The sequence below is a fragment of the Oryctolagus cuniculus genome, chromosome X (assembly GCF_051225735.1).
Source record: "Oryctolagus cuniculus isolate XC-2025 breed Fujian yellow rabbit chromosome X, ASM5122573v1, whole genome shotgun sequence".
Lineage (NCBI taxonomy): Eukaryota > Metazoa > Chordata > Mammalia > Lagomorpha > Leporidae > Oryctolagus > Oryctolagus cuniculus.
In genome coordinates, this window is record NC_142888.1 from 44,305,703 (window position 1) to 44,323,124 (window position 17,422).

General features: G+C 38.5%; 2 pseudogenes; both read left to right on the top strand.

The window, feature by feature from the left end:
- Positions 1-14,168: 14,168 nt before the first annotated feature.
- LOC138847539 (N-acetyltransferase ESCO2 pseudogene) lies at positions 14,169-15,690 on the top strand (annotated as a pseudogene).
- Positions 15,691-15,813: 123 nt separating this feature from the next.
- LOC100356837 (N-acetyltransferase ESCO2 pseudogene) lies at positions 15,814-16,998 on the top strand (annotated as a pseudogene).
- The last annotated feature ends 424 nt before the right edge of the window (positions 16,999-17,422 follow it).

A 17,422-nucleotide genomic window follows, 5' to 3' on the forward strand; every position in this document is an offset into this window, starting at 1 on the left:
GAGAAGGAAATTAATGATGAAAAATTTTCCCAATGTAATGGAGGGCATTAAATTACAGATTCAAGGATTTGGGCTAATCCTAATGAGGATTTACACAAAGAAATACTAAGACAAATCATTGTCAAACTTATGAAAACTATATATGTGGGGTGGGTGAATGTGATGAAAGCAGCCATATGGAGGTGGGAATTTAGCCCTAGCAGTTAGGAAATTTGCATCCCCAGGTTGATACTATTACTTGGCTATTGTGAATAGTGCTGCAGTGAACATGGAAGTGCAGGTATCTCATATAATGATTTCATTTCCTTACAGTGTATATCCAGAGTTGACATAACTGGGTCATATGGTAGATTTATTTTTAGTGCTTCTGTGGAGCCACTATACTGTTCTCCATAATGGCTATACTAGTTTGCAGTTCCACTAACAGTATGTAAGGATTCTCTTTTTTCTACATCCTCATCAGAGTTTGTTATTTTTTTGTCTTTCTGATAATAGTCACTCTAACTGGAGATGATACCTCATTGTAGTTTTAATTTATATTCTTTGATAGCTACTGATACTGATCATTCTCTAAAATATTTATTTTATTGGGGCTGGCACTGTAGCCTAGCAGATAAAGCCACCGCCTGCAGTGCTGGCATACCATATGGGCATCGGTTAGAGTCCTGGTTGCTCTGCTTCCAATCCAGGTCTCTGCTATTACCTGGGAAAGCAGTGGAAGGTGACCCAAGTCCTTGGGCCCCTGCAGCAATGTGGGAGACCTGGAAGAAGCTCCTGGCCCCTGGCTTCGGCCTGGTCCAGTCCCAGTTGTTATGACTGTTTGGGGAGTGAACCAGCAGACCTTTCTCTCTTTCCCTCTCTCTGTGATTCTAACTCTCAAATAAATGAACAAAATCTTACAGAGTTACTGGGGGGGGCGTGCAGAGACAGATCTTCCATCCACTGGTTTACTCCCCAAATGGTCATAAGAGCGCCTGTGCTGGGCCAGGCCAAAGCCAGGAGCCAGAAGTTTCATCTGGGTCTCGCACACGGGTAAATGGGCCCAAGGACTTGGATCATCTTCCACTGCTTTCCCAGGGGCATTAGCAAGGAGCTGGGTTGGAAGTGGAGCAGCCAGGACTCAAATTGTTGCCCATATGGGATGCTGTAGTAGCCTGCAATGCCAGATTTATTTGCTACACCACGTAAATAACTGAGCATTTAGTCATGTATTTGTGGAACTTTTGTTTTTGTTGGGAAATGTCTATTTGGATTCTTGGCATACTTCTTAAGTAGACTTTTTTTCTTGGTAATCTTTGAGATCAAAAAAAAATTTTAAATTGGGGCCAGAGCTGTGGCGTAGCAGGTAAAGCTGCCACCTGCAGTGCCGGCATTCCCTATGAGTACCAGTTCATGTCCTGGCTGCTCCACTTCCAATCCAGCTCTCTGCTGTGGCCTGGGAAAGCAGTGGAAGATGGCCCAAGTCCTTGGGGCTCTGCACCCGCGTGGGAGACATGGAAGAAGCTCCTGGCTCCTGGCTTCGGATTGGCACAGCTCCGGCCATTGCGGCCAACTGGGGAGTGAACCAGCAAATGGAAGACCTCTCTCTCTCTCTCTCTCTCTCTCTCTCTCTGTCTCTCCTTCTCTCTCTGTGTAGCTCTGACTTTCAAGTAAATAAATAAATCTTTTTAAAAAACTTTAAATTTACATAAGGTGAAAAAGCTTCAGTTGTTTCACATATACAGATTTAGGAGAATGGCGATACTTCCCACCCTACTCTCTCTCTCTCCCTTATGCTCAGCTCCTCTCTTCTTTTCTTTTTTAAGTTTTACAGTGACACATTTTAAGTTTATTTTCTAATCATAAACTGAACCCTCAACTAAGTAACAAATTCAACAATCAGTAAGAAGAAAAAAATCACTGTTCCTCAACAGTTGAGACAAGGGTAAGCTAATCAAACCTCAAAATGTCAATTTTGCTCATATACATTGCATGTTTTTGTATTTTGTAATTTGCCACAGATCAGGGAAAATATAATATTTGTCTTTTTGAGACTGGCTTATTTCACTAAGTGTAATGGTGTCCAGTTGAATTCATTTTGCCGTAAAAGACAGGATTTCATTCTTTTTTATGGCTGAATGGTATTCCATAGTGTATATATACCACAATTTCTTTATCCAGTCATCAACTGATGGATATCTGCCTTGGTTCCATACCTTAGATACTGCAAATTGAGTGGAAATAAAAATTGAGATACAGATAACTCTTTCATATGCTGGTTTCATTTCATTTGGGTAAATTCCCAGGAGTGGGATAGCTGAGTCATATGGTAGATCTATTTTCAGATTTCTGAGGTATCTGCATACTGCCCTTTGCAATGGCTGTACTAGTTTACATTCCCACCAACAGTGGATTAGGGTGTCTTTTTTCCCACATCTTCACCAGTATTTAATGTTTTTTTTATTTATGTATGAGAGTCATTCTAACTCGGATGAGATGAAACCTCATTGTGGTTTTTGTTTTTATTTCCTTGATGGCTATTGATCCTGAGCATTTTTTATGTGTTTGTTGGCCATTTGAATTTTTCATCCTGTGAAAAATGACTGTTCAATCCCCTTGCCCATTTCTTAACCAGAATATTTGTTTTGTTTTTGAGTTCCTTGAGCTTTTTATAGATTCTGGATAGCATTCCTTTATTAGTCGCATCATTTGCAAATACTTTCTCCCATTCTGTTGGTTGCATTTTAACTTTGTTGGGTGTTTCCTTGGCAGTGCAAAAGCTTCCTAACTTGATGTAATCCCATTTGTCTATTTTTGCTTCTATTGCCTGTGCTTTTGGGGTCTTTTCCAAGAAGTCTTTGCCTATTCCAATGTCTTGAAGAGTTTCCCCAATGTTTTCCTCTAGTAATTTGATAGTATCTGGTGCATATTTAGATCCTTGATCCATTTTGAGTTGATTTTTGGATAAGGTGTAAGGTAGGTGTCTTGTTTCATATTTCTGTAAGTATAGATCCAATTGTCTCAGTACCATTTCTTGAAGAGACTGTTATTTCCCTAGGGGCTGATTTTAATTGTTTGCAAAGATTAGTTGGTTGTAGATGCATATTGATTTCTGGGGTTTTTCTTATGTTCCATTGGTCTATATGTCTATTTTTGTGCCAGTACCAGGCTGTTTTGATTTTAACTTCCCTTCTTGAAATCTGATATTGTGATGCCTCCAGGTTTATTTTTGTTGTTTAAGATTGCTTTAGCTGTTCTTGATTTCTTGTGTTTCCATATGAATTTTAACATCATTTTTTCTATATGTGAGAATATTGTGATTGGGATCATACTGAATCTGTAAATTGCTTTTGATAGTATGGACATTTTGATGATATGAATTCTTCCAATCCATGAACATGGAAGATTTTTCCATTTTATGTGTCTTCCTTTATTACTTTCTTTAATGTTTTATAATTTTAATTGAAGAGATCTTTCACCTTCTTGGTTAATTTTATTCCAAGGTATTTAAATTCTTTTGTAATTATTGTGAATGGGACCGATCTTACAAGTTCTATTTTACCAAACTCTATTATGAGTTCCAAAAGTCTCTTAGTCTTTTGGTTTCCCTCTTCATAGTATCATGTCATCTGCAAGAAGGGATAATTTAAAATAATAATTTTTAAATAAGCCAGACCCTAAAAGACAAATGTAATGCTGGCAATGGGTTTGTCATGTATTGCCTTAATTGTGCTAAGGAATGTTCTTCTATATCCAATTTGCTTAAGATATTTATCATGAAAGTGTTATGGTAAAACAGTGTTAGAGAAAAGATTACCTTGATTCTTTGTCTCACGTGGAAGAAGAATCTCCAAGCAGAAAAATCAGAGAGAAAAGGCAAGATTTATTTAAATCAGAGGCTTCATGACAGAGTGGCCAGGAGTGGGGCTCTGAGAGGCAAAACCCAAAAGGACTGTTGGTAGTGGTGTTTTTAAGCACAATTTTAGGGAAGAAAAATAAAATTTGACAATCAGCTTTACATTCAGTTATAAGGCAAGGCCTAAACCCATTAAAAGAACTGATCTGTAATCTTATTTGCCCTGTCTGGCTTACTCATGATAAAACAAAAAAGCCATATGAGGGGTGGAATAGGTAACTTTTTTAAAGAATTATTTTATTTATTTGAAAGACAGAGTTACAGAGAGAAGTAGAGCCAGAGAGAGAGAGAGAGAAGCCTTTCATTCTGCTGGTTCATTCCCCAAATGACCACAAAGGCCAGAGCTGAGCTGATCTGAAGCCAGGAGCCAGGAGCTTCTTCTAGGTCTCCCACAGAGGTACAGGAGCCCAAGGACTTGTGCCATCTTCTACTGCTTTCTCAGGCCATAGCAGAGGGTTGGATTGGAAGTGGAGCAGCTGGGACTCAAACTGGTGCACATATGGGATTCTGGTGTTGCAGTCCAGGACTTTAACCTACTGTACCACAGTGCCAGCCCCAGTAACTTGTTTTTACAGTGAACTGTGAGCTCAGAAGGGTGGAATCACCACTCCCTTTCTGTTCTCATGATAAAATTGGAAGCTCCCAAGGGAGTAGGGCAGGAACTTTTGACCTTGCTAAATATAACTTTTGCAGGAAGCAAGTATTTTGCACCCTCAATTCCACCAGGACCAACCTGACTACCTATTAATCAGTCTGACTCCTCACAAAAGGATGTTTATTTTATTAAATGCTTTATTTGCATCTACTGAGATAATCATATGGTTTTTGCTGTTCAATTTGTTAATGTGATGTACCACATTTATTGATGTGTGTGCTGAATCATCCTTGCTTGATCCAGGTAGATGGTTTTTCTGATATGTTGTTGGATTCAGTTAGCTAGTATTTTGTTGAGGTTTTTTTTTTATCTATGTTCATCAGTGATATTGATCTATGGTCTTCTTTCTTTGTTGTATCTTCCGGTTGTGGAAATAAGGTGATGCTGGACTCATAGAAAGCGTTTGAGATGATTCCCTCCTTTTCAGTTGTTTTAAATAGTTTGAGATGAATTGGAATTAGTTGTTCTTGGAAAGTTTGGTAGAATCTAGCACTGAAGGCATTGGTCCTGGGCTGTTCTTTGTTGGGAATGTCTTTATTAGTGATTTAATATCCATCTTGGATATTGGTCTGTTTAAGTTTTTATGTCTGTCTTCATGACTCAATTTTGGCAGATTTCATGTATCCGGAGATCTATCCATTTCTTTTAGATTTTCCAATTTGTTGGTATCTAGCTGTTTGTAGTAATTTGTGATCATTCATTTTATTTCTGTAGTATCCATTGTACCATCTGCTTTCAAATTTCTGATTTTATTAATTTGGATCTTCTCTCTTTTTTTGGTTAGTTGGGCCAATGGTGTATCAATTTTGTATTTAAAAGATAACAGCTCTTCACTTCACTGATCTTTTGCATTATTTTGTTGGTATTAATTTTACTTACTTCTCTAATTTAATTATTTCCTTCCTCCTACTAATTTTGAATTTGATTTGTTGTTGTTTTATAGTTCCTTGTGATGCATTGTTAGATAACTTATTTGACACTTTTCCAGTTTCTTGATGTAGCACTAATTGCTTTAAACTTCCTTCTTAACAAGGCATTTGCTCTATCCGATAGGTTTTGATATGTTTTGTTGTCATCTTCGCTCATTTTCAGGAATTTTTCATTTCCGTTATGATTTCTTCTATGACCCAGTGTTCATCAGGAGCATGCTTTTCACTCTTCATGTGTTCATATATTTTCTGGAGTTTCTTAAGTTGTTAATTTCTAGTTTCATTTCATTGAAGTCTGAAAAGATGCATGGAATGATTTCCATTTTTTTAAAATTGTTAAGGCTTTTTTATGACCTAGCATACAGTCTACCCTAGAGAACATTCCATGCGCTGATCAAAACAATGTGTGTTCTTCAGCTGTGGGGTGCAATGTTCTATAGCTATCAGTTAGGTCCATTTAATCTGCAGTGTTGATTAGCTCTGTCGTTTCTTCATTGATTTTTTTGTTTAGTTTTTGTCAATTGATGAAAGTGGGGTGTTGATGTCCCCCATTACAGTTGTGTTGGAGTCTTGGTCTTCTTTTAGTTCCATTAACATTTGTTTTAAATGGGTAGGTGCCTTGACATTGGGTGCATATACATTTACTATAGTCATATCTTCCTGTTGAATTGATCCCTTGTCTCTTTGAACAATTTTGTGTTAAATTCCTTTTTTTTCTGATATCAGGGTGGCTACTTGTACTCTTTTTTTTGCTTCCATTAGCATGAAATATCTTTTGCATACTCTCACTTCAATCTGTGTGTATCTTCGTTGGTGAGGTGTGTTTTCCTGCTGGCAGCAAATAGATGGGTCTTTTTTTAATTCTTTCAGCAAATTTGTATCTTTTAATTAGAGAATTTAGTCCATTTATAGTAAAGGTTACTATTGATAAGTAATGAATTGGTCCTGCCATTTTCCCATAAATATTCTTAAATATTCACAGGGAGCAAGGTATCCACTCTCAGCCCCATGAGACTGCTCCATGTACAGAAAGAGTCGAGGCATTTCCAGAGCCAGCTGCCTGTCAGTGTTCCACCATGGCAGTCTGAGTACAGACATAAGTGATATAGAGGTGAGGGTAGCACCTCACAGGCTTAAGTGAGCACCCAAACCCCTGCCAACCTTCCAGGCCACACTCAAAGTTAGTGGGGACCATGGATGTATTCCCTCAGATAAAATGCCCTAGTCACATGCTTATGAGCCACAGCAGCCTATACTGTTTTTAAGATAACACTTTTTCAGAGATATTCACCGGGAGCCCTTGTTGGGGTGGGGAGGTGGGAAACAGGAAATGAGCTCTTGTTTCACAGGGTTGGGTGGGCACCCTGAACCCCACCAGCACTCCAGATTGGACTCAAAGTCCATGTGGTCTGCAAGGTTCTCACTCAGGCAATATCACCAGTGAGATATGCTGCTGTGGTCTCTTCTCATTTCTCTCTTAAGAAGATGATGTCTCCTGATGCTGATTCTGATACTGGTAGGAATGGAACAGAGGAGCACTGCTCACTCTTTGCTGCTGAGTATAGCACTCTGCAGGAGTGGGGGAGGGAAAGAAACAATGTGGCTTCTCTGGTTCAAGCCTGGCAGTTGCTCAGACCACAGTCAGCTCCCCAGGCTGACATAAAAGTCGGTGTGTGACTGTGGAACTCCCTCTCAGCTAAAACTTCAAGTGACTGAGGGCACAGTGATTTCTTCCTACCTTATCATGGCACAATGGCTGCTCATAGCTAGCAGCTGGCTTTGTCTCACAGCTGGTTACCGCAGTGTTTCTGTCTTCTCTCCACTTGTATCATGGAGTCTTCACTGTTTGTTTAGTTCTTCATTGAAAATTTCCATCAGTCAGGCGTCTGGAAATGTAGTCCTTCCCTTGTTCTTTTCATATCCCAGAGCAGCAGAAGTTGGCGTGGCTACTGCCTATTCAGCTGTCTTGGAACATCCCTGTCTTTGAGTTTTTTTGTGGTTATATATTCTAAATATTAATCTTTTGTCAGATGAACAGGGTGAAAAATCCTTACCATTCAGTGGATTTTCACTTCACTCTATTTTTTCTGCTGCTGTGCATAAGTTTCTTAATTTGACATAATCCAATTTTTGTTTTTTGCCTGAGCTTTTGGAATCTTCTACCAAGATTCATTTCCTATGTCAATGTCCTGAAGCATTTTCCCATATTTTCTTCTAGTAGTTTCAGGTCTTACTTCTATTTCCTTATTTTATTTATTTGAAAAGCATAGAGAAACACACACACACACACACACAGATCATCCACCATAGATGATTTACTACCTAAATGTCCACAATAGTCAGCACTGGGTAGTCTGAAGTCAGAAGCCTGGAACTTAATCCAAGTCTCCCACATATTTGGCAGGGATTCAAATACTTAGGCCATCACTCACTGCCTTTCAGGGTGTCCATTAGCAGGAAACTAGAAATAGAAGCAGAGCTGGGACTGGAACAGGCATGTTGATTTGGAATGCAGATATTCCAATCAGCATCTTTTAGGCCACTGATCCATTTTGAGATTTTTTTTAATTTTAAGTGTTTATTTATTTATTTTTGAAAGGCAGAGAGACAGAGACAGAGACACAGAGACACAGAGAGAGAGAGATCTGCTGGTTTATTCTCAAGTGGCCATGACTGCTGAGGCAGTGATGGGCCTAAACCAGGGAACAGGAACTTTATTCGGTTCTCCCATGTGAGTTGCAGGGTCCAAGTACTTGGGCCATCTACTGTTTTCCAAGATGAATTATTGGTAGGGAGCTGTATTGGAAGTAGAGCAGCTGGGGCACAAACTGTCACAAATATGAAATTCCAGTGTCACAGGTGACAGCTTAATCTACTGTGCCATGATGCTAGCCCCCTGAGTTTATACAGTGTCAGAGATAGGAGTCAGTTTTCAGACTTCTGCGCATGTATATCCAATTTTCTTGTAACTATTTATTGAAACATGCTTTGTCCATGGCATGTTTTTGGAAACTTCATCAGAGATAAGGTGGCTGTAGATGTACAGATTCATTTCTGGCATAATTATCCTATTCCGTTGTTCTATGTGTTTGTTTTTATTCAGTACCATGTTGTTTTCATTACAATAGCTCTGCAGTTTGTCTTGAAATCTGGTGGGTAATGATTCTAGACTTGATCTTTTTGTAGAATATTAATTTGGCTACTCATGGGCTTTAGTGCTTTCCTAAGAATTTTAGGATTCTTTTCTAGTTCTGTGAAGAATATTCTTGGTATTTTTGTGGGGGATTATGTTGAATAGGTAAAGTAATTTTGATAGTAAAGATATTTTAATAATATTAATTCTTCCAATACTCATCTTAAAATGCAATTATTTTTGATTCTTCTCTATGGAAAAGCAGGCCAAACACTGGGGACTTCAATTTGGCCATCTTTATCTCTCTAAATGCATTTTTTACCTACTATATTTTCACTTTGATGAGTTTATCAGGCTATAACTTCATCATAATATTCTGCAGTATTAACCACTGTACATCAACAAATTAGATAATATACAAGAAAATGAAAATTATTACAAACTACCAAAACTGACTCTAGAAAAAATAGACAATTTAAATAAACATATGCTATGGTTTTGATGTTTATTGTTCCACAAGAGTTCCTGAGTTGGAGGCTTCATCTCCAGTGTGGCAATGTAAAAGATGGTGGGAATTTTATTCATTTTTTAAGATTTATTTTATTTATTTGAAAGAGTTATAAAGAGAGGTAGACAGAGAGAGAGGTCTTTCATCCGCTGGTTCACTCCCCGGATGGCCACAACGACCAGAGCTGCACCGATCTGAAGCCAGGAGACAGGAGCTTCTTCTGGGTCTCCCACACGGGTGCAAGGGTCCAAGGACTTGGGCCATCTTCTACTGCTATCCCAGGCCATAGCTGGATCGGAAGAGGAGCAGCCAGGACTAGAACCGGCTCCCATATGAGATGCCAACATTTCAGGCTGGGGCTTTAACCCACTGTGCCACAGTGCTGGCCCCGGGAATTTTATTCTATTCTTTGTTTGTTTTCTTTCTTTTTTAAATACAGATTCCTTGGCCTCACCTAGAATCTGAATGATCAGGGCTACATTTTAAAAAATATATTTAATTCATTTATTTGAAAGGGCCACATGGTGGGGGAGAGACAGAGAGAGAACTTCATCCACTGGCTCATTCCCCAAATGACCCCAATGGACAGGGATAGGCCAGACCAAAGCCAGGAGCCAGGAGCTTCTTCCAGGTCTCCCACATGGGTGCATGGGACTTGGGCCATCCTCCACTGCTTTCTCAGTCACATTAGCAGGGAGCTACATCAGAAGCAGCTGGTCAGAATCAGCCCTAAAGGCATTCCAATCTGGCTGAAAAGCCCATGAGAGTATTTCAGGCATGGAAAGCCAAGACACTCTGGCAAAAAAACAAACAAACAAACAAACACCTAAATGAAAGATCTCTGTGAGTGAGATCCCAGTGGAAAGAACAGGTCATCAAAGAAGGAGGTACCTTTCTCTGAAGGGAGGAGAGAACTTCCACTTTGACTATGACCTTGTCTGAACAAGATAAGAGTCGGAGAACTCAAGGGGCTTCCATAGCCTTGGAAACTCATGACTGGTGCATAGGGAGATTACTGATGCCATAAACAGGAGTGTCAATTTGTAAAGTCAACAACAGGAGTCACTGTGCACTTGCTCCTCATGTAGGATCTCTGTCCTTAATGTGCTGTACATTGAGACTTAATGCTATAACGAGTACTCAAACAGTATATTTCACTTTGTGTTTCTATGTGGGTGCAAACTGTTAAAATCTTTACTTAATGTATACTAAACTGATCTTCTGTTAAAAAAAAAAAGAAGAAATTAGCAATTCCCAACTTGACTCTCACTGGGATTAAACATGACAATAGGTCTGCTCTGATTTCATCATCATTAAAAAAATCATCTATTATTTTTCACTTTATGTTTCTGTGTGGGAGCAAACTGTTGAAATCTTTACTTAATGTATGCTAAACTGATCTTCTGTATATAAAGAGAATCGAAAATGAAAAAAAAGACTCTATTACATCTAGTTTATATGCTGTGCATTAAATTTGATTTTTTGAACAATAAAAATGGTATATAACAAAAAAAAGAAGCAGCTGGGATCAAACTGGACCCATATAGGATGCCAGTGTCACAGGTGGTGGCCTTATCCGTCACACCACAATGCTGGCCCCAGTGTAGTGGGAACTTTAAGAGGTGACACTTAGTCAGAAGTAAATCATTAGGGGCACTGCCCTTGGAAGGAATTAAAGTATTTTTGTGAGACTCCTGTTTAGTTCTCATGAGAGGATTTTTTTTTAATTTTAAGTTATGCAACTTTCGTATATTTCATATATACAGATTTAGGAACATAGTGGTACCCCCCATTCTTACCCACCAACACTCCAACCCTTCCTCCCCCTCACTCTTGGATTCCCACTCTTAATTTTTACAATAATGTATTTTCAGTATACTTAGCGATCATATGGTTAACCCTACTCTAAGTAAAAGAGTTCAACAAATAGGATGAAGACAAAGAAAAGAAAAGAAAAGAAAAGAAAAGAAAAGAAAAGAAAAGAAAAAGGATTATTTGAAAAGAGCTAGCCTGACCTCTGATTCACAATCTATCTTCTTGTTTCACAATTTGATCTCTCCCTCTTACTGCTACCGCTGTGATGCCATTTATCATGAGAATTTCATAAGTGCCAAGCAGAAGTCAGAATCCTATTCTTTACTTTACAGATGTGAGCTACATAAATATCTTTTCTTTAGAAAATTCTCAGCCTCAGGTATTTCAATAAAATAATGAAAAAACAAATTAATATGTAATGAATAAAGATATTAAATTAGAAATCAAAGAGACTACCTAAAAAGAGATACCCAGCATTAGATGGCTTCATTGGTGAAATGTACTGAACATTTCAAGAAGAATAGATGCCAATTTCTCACAAAATCTTCCAAAATAGAAGGGGAGAAACACTTATTGATTCATTCCATAGGACTAATGCCAAAAATAGACAAAAGCATCACAAGAAGACTACAGACTAAGATATCTTATGGGTATAGATGTAAAATTTCATAACAAAATAGTAGCAAATCAAATTAAGGAATATGTAAAAAGTATTGTATGCAATAATGAAGTGGGATTCTTCCCAGGAATACAAGATTAACTTAACACCTGAAAAGTCTGTTAGGAAAAGAGTTGCAGATTGGTGCCTCCTCACACGGAGCACCAAAATGTTAGGGAAAAAGGTGCAGAATAGAGAGAAGGTAGGTATGAATTAACAGCCAGACCGAATTTATTCAGAGAAAATAATTCTTAGATGTGGATGACCAACTGCCCGCATGCACATTGATGGAACACATGGCAGAAGGCCCTGATCCCCAGGGGATAGGCCTTTATAAGGAGGGCTAGTGATGGGTGCGGGTTAGGGGGCAGCAGGTGGAGGGGAATTCTTGGAACTGGGCGGGGCCTTTGGAACCCAGAAAAGAATGCTGAATGGGGTATGAAGGCAATAGGGTGTGAGATCTAATTGAGATTCAAGGGCAAGGAATACATTCCAAAGTTTACCTGTCTTTTGGGCAATGAGCAAGAATAGCTGAGGCTTATGTCCTTGCTCCATCGAAGTCTATTAAATAAACACATTACATCAACAAAGGAAAAAAGCAAACAAATGAATAATTCTTTAAACTGGTGTAGAAAAAACATTTGATAAAATTCATACCTTCTGAATAAAAACACCCAACAAACTAGGAAAATGGGATTTTTTCAACTTGTCATATAGCAAAGCTAGCCTTATACTTAATAGAAAAAGACTGATTGCTTTCCTTATGAGACCAAGAGCAAGATAAGTCTCTCTTCTCTTACTAATTCCACTCAACGACATACTGGAGGATACTTGCAGGAGAATTAGGGAGAAAAAAAGGCATTCACAATGGAAAAGAAGAAATATATCAATCTGTAGATTATATGATTTTATATATATATATAATACTAAAGAGTCCACTAAAACTATTATAACTAAGAAAATTTTAGCAAATTTACAATATACAATATCAATATAAAATAGTCATTGTGTTCCTATTCTGCTGCAGTGAATAGCCTGAGTTTTAAAGTTTTAAAAATTCCATTTCCAATGGCATTAAAACCATAAGATACTTACGAATAAATTTAAAGAAAATGTTTGAAAATTATACTCCAAAAATGGCAAAACAATATTGAAAGAAATAAAAGAATACTTAAAGAAATTGTCCATGGACTGGAAGATAATATTGTTAAGTTGGCAATATGAAATTGATCTATATGTCTGGCTGAAAAGCCCATGAGAGTATTTCAGGCATGGAAAGCCAAGACACTCGGGCAAAAAGATCTCTGTGAGTGAGATCCCAGTGGAAAGAACAGGTCTTCAAAGAGGGAGGTGCCTTTCTCTGAAGGGAGGAGAGAACCTCCACTTTGACTATGACCGTGTCTAAACAAGATAAGAGTTGGAGAACTCAAGGGGCTTCCATAGCCTTGGAAACTCATGACTGGTGCATAGGGAGATTACTGATGCCATAAACAGGAGTGTCAATTTGTAAAGTCAACAACAGGAGTCACTGTGCACTTACTCCTCATGTAGGATCTCTGTCCTTAATGTGCTGTACACTGAGGCTTAATGCTATAACGAGTACTCAAACAGTATATTTCACTTTGTGTTTCTATGGGGGTGCAAACGATTGAAATCTTTACTTAATGTACACTAAACTGATCTTCTGTAAGAAAAAAAAAAAGAAATTATCAATTCCCAACTTGACTCTCACTGGGATTAAACATGACAATAGGTCTGATCTGATTTCATCATCATTTAAAAAAAATCATCTATTATTTTTCACTTTATGTTTCTGTGTGGGAGCAAACTGTTGAAATCCTTACTTAAGGTATACTAAGCTGATCTTCTGTATATTAAGATAATCGAAAATGAATCTTGATGTGAATGGAAGGGGAGAGGGAGTGGGAAAGGGGAGGGTTGTGGGTGGGAGGGACGGTATGGGGGGGAAAGCCATTGTAACCCATGAGTCGTACTTTGGAAATTTATATTCATTAAATAAAAGATAAAAAATAAAAAAAATAAAAAAAATTGATCTATATGGTCAACATAATTTCTCTCATAATTTCAGCTCCCTTTCCTAGAGAAATTATCATTTTTTAATTCACATGTAAATTAAAAGGAGTATGGAGTAAATATCAATAAGAAATTAATCTTGAAGATAAACAAAATTGAAATGGCTCACATTTTCTAATTTCAAAGCATACTACAAAGTATCTTCTATTTACTATGTCACAGCTGAATCTAGAAAGAAGCACCCAGGAGTCATAAAAGTCATGATCCTTTAATCTCTCATCTATAGACAGAAGACCTGTAAGCACTCTGGTGATTTATAATCAACAACTATTTTTCCTGATACAAAGTAAGATATCTAGAAAATTACTGCAACAGTCAAACTAAAAAAAAAAACATTCCATTTAGAAGAGAGAACTGTTGGCTCACTTGAGGGGAGATCTCTTGGCTTTGAGATGCAGGATTTTGATAAGATGGCAGAATTTACTCCATAGAAGAGAAAACAACAATCCTTTTATCAGACATTCCATAAACAAAATTAATTTTGGACTCCACTGAAAATCTATTTCCATAACCTAATTTTTGTCAAAACAATGATAAAATTGAAGAAGAGGTACACTGTTTGTAACAAGGCAACTACATTTTAATTCTACTCAAAACAACTTAAAAAATAGATTTCCATCTGTAAACCAAGGCTTATCATTTAAATCTGCTATGTCTACTGTGTCCTTTTACAACAAAAATAAATGGTACCCCAATCTATTGGAGACAAAGCTGAAGAGCATAGATCCACTTGTTTAAAAACTAATGATGAAGAGCAATATTTTCCTAGTGTGATAGAAAACCTGCAGGGAATACCAGTCTGCTACAAGAAGAATTAAAATCCACAGAAGAGTTTAACTGCTGGAGCTATCATTGCAGTGTAATGGGTTATGCCACCACCTGCAATACCAGCATCCCATATGGGTGCTGGTTTGAGTCTCTGGCTGTTCTAATTCCTATCCAGCTCCCTGGTTTTTGTTGTCGTTGTTTTGTTTTGTTTGTTTGTTTGTTTGCTTTTGACAGGCAGAGTGGACAGTGAGAGAGAGAGACAGAGAGAAAGGTCTTCCTTTTCTATTGGTTCACCGCTCAATGGCCGCTCTGGCCAGTGTGCTGCGGCCAGCGCACCGCATTGATCTGAAGCCAGGAGCCAGGTGCTTCTTCCTGGTCTCCCATGTGGGTGCAGAGCCCAAGCATTTGGGCCATCCTCCACTGCCCTCCCAGGCCACAGCAGAGAGCTGGGCTGGAAGAGGAGCAACTGGGACAGAATCCAGTGCCCCGACCGGGACTAGAACCCCGGGCAGCCGGCGCTGCAGGTGGAGGATTAGCCTATTGAGCCGCGGCGCTGGCCCCAGCTCCCTGTTAATGCCCCTGGGAAAGCAATGGAAGGTGCTCCAAGTCCTTGGGCCCCTGCACCATGTGGGAGACCTGGGTGAAGCTCCTGGATCCTGGCTTCGGTCTGGCCCAATTCAAAGTTCCTGGCTCCTGGATTTGATCTGACCCAGTCTTGGCTGTTGCAGCCATTTGCGGAATGAGCGAGTGGATGGAAGGTCTCTCTCTCTCTCTCTCTCCCTCTCGCAGTCTCTTTCTCTCTCTCTGTCTCTAATTCCACCTTTCATATAGATGAAAAGTAAAATAAATTTTTAAAGTGTTAAACTGCTAAGTATCTATCAAGTTATGAGCACATCAAGCCTATATCAAGGAACTAAAAGTTCCAACAAAATCGAGTGGCCACTTGTGGAGAAAGAGAATGATTACTGTTCAACGGAAAACAATGTGAATCCTCCTTGAATTTTAAAGCCAAAAAATAAAATCACGAGCTACACTCCAGGGTAGAGCTATGCTTTTGTTAGTAAAAAAAATCCTGTCTTAGAAAATTGTGTCTGGAAAATAAACCACCACTGGGACACATCCAAATGAATAAATCAAAAGTGATTGAAGATTCTGATGTAGAGACTGTTAATGAAAGAAAAACCTTTGAGGAAGAGCAAGTGCCAAGGTGCTTGTCACTAGAAAAGAAGGAGTGAGGAAAGTATGGTTCTCTTCTAAGACTTGTACCTATGAAATACATTAAATCTGTGCTCTTTCTATTAATAAAAATTTTTTGAAAATAAATTGGACACTAAAATATCAAGAACAAGAAGTAAAAAATGTGGAGGCCAGCACTGTAGGCTAATAGGCTAAGCCTCTGCCTATAGCGCCGGCATCCCTTATGGGGACCAGTTCATGTCTCCACTGCTCCTCTTCTGTTCCAGCTCTCTACTTATGGCCTGGGAAAGCAGTAGAAGATGGCCTGAAACTTGGACCTCTGCACCTGCGACGGAGACCCAGAAGAAGCTCTTGGCTCCTGGTTTCAGATAGGTCCAGCTCCAGCCATTTAGGGAATGAATCAGCAGAAGGAAGACCTTTCTCTTGTCTGTTCGTAGCTCTGCCTCTCAAATAAATAAATAAAATCTTCAAAAAAAAGTAGTAAAAATGGAGACAAATTGATAAAGGATTAATCAGGTGGAGTAGTTTCTGTAAAGGGATTGTAAACTTGATAAAAGTAAGCATTTTCAGATGCCAGCTCCGTGGCACAATAGGTTAATCCTCTTCCTGCAGCGCTGGCATCCCATACTGGTATGTTACTAACTCTTTGAAACAGATAAAAAAAAACACTAATACCAGAGATACAGATAAAGAAAAAAACTTATCACTGGCATAGGTCTTGTGGCATGATACATACTGCTTCTAACCCTGAAGATGAAATGCAGCATGTTCAGCATCACAACAGATTTCTGGAGGGAATCACATATACAGGCTGGAATGAAGAACAAAGTTTTGGGATGGCAAGATCATGTTGGACCTGCCACGTGACCAAAGTTATGCTGTCAAAAAGATCGAAGATGTCTAAGAACTTCTTGATGGTGAATTGGGCTTCCAGCAAGTTGTTCCCTAATGTCCAAACAAAAATTGAAAATTTTCTCTTTTTATCTAATGATAAAATAGTAGTTAGGTGTTTATTGGCAGAATCCATCAAACAGGCCTTCCATGTACTTCCCAAACCAATTGGCCCAGGAGCCTCAAGCTCTAAGGAGCGTCTAAGGGATTGGGAATGTTCAAATGTGTCAGAACCTGCTCTCTGTGGGACAAGTAGAATCTTCATGTCAGACTGAAGAGAAAAAAAGTGCACTGTGAAATGATTGGTAGATATTTTCAGGAACCGCTTTATGTTTGGCTGTTTTCTCAGCATAAATGAAATTTCATTTTCTGACCCAACATGAGACAGCAAATTATTTACAACCAAGCATGGCAACACCCTTTGTATACAAAAACATCCTTGTATACAATCTTAACAGTTAAAGCCAGTTTCAACTATAGCACAGTTACTATTAATACTATGAACTATTAATAATATCAAAAATACCAAGGCTCATTCACACACCCCATAGTTTTATTCCTTTCCTTATGAGTTGAAAAGTCAGGGATAAACAACTTCTAACCCTCTTGAAAATTGCCAAGTAATGCACAGGAAGGAAACATAACTGAGTAAAGTATTAGTATTTTGAGTCATTAATTGTGAAACTTTATAGCCAGAGCCTGGAAATTATTTGACCCCTAAATAATTTGACCCCTTACAAAAGCAAGATGGTTTTCTATGGAAGTATGACCACTGCCTTTTGCAGTAGACCTATGTTTCCATATAAATTTTAGCATCATTTTTTTCTAGATCTGAGAAGAATGTCTTTGGTATTTTGATTGGGATCACATTGAATCTGT